Below are 332 nucleotides of genomic sequence, written 5' to 3'. Positions count from 1 at the left end.
TTAAATTCATAAAAATTATTTATTTTTATATTTTTAAATTAAATATTAATTTTTAACTTTTTTAAATAAATTAAGTACCTTCTTTTAGACACCATAACAATTATCCGTAAATAAAATACTAGATTTACCTCAAAACAATAATAATGATACAAATGCACTATATAACACTTTTTTTTTTAAGAACCAGCTTTTTATAACAGATTCTTTGGGACAAAACTACTTCTCTGAAACAAATTAAAGCATGCCAGACCACAAGAAACAACATACTTAGCTTGGACACACCGTACTTCTTTGTAGCATATGCAACATATTTTTTCTCATGGACCATATCT

Source organism: Arachis ipaensis, chromosome B08 (genome assembly GCF_000816755.2).
Source record: "Arachis ipaensis cultivar K30076 chromosome B08, Araip1.1, whole genome shotgun sequence".
Classification (NCBI taxonomy): domain Eukaryota; kingdom Viridiplantae; phylum Streptophyta; class Magnoliopsida; order Fabales; family Fabaceae; genus Arachis; species Arachis ipaensis.
Note: the sequence above shows the minus strand (reverse complement) of the source record.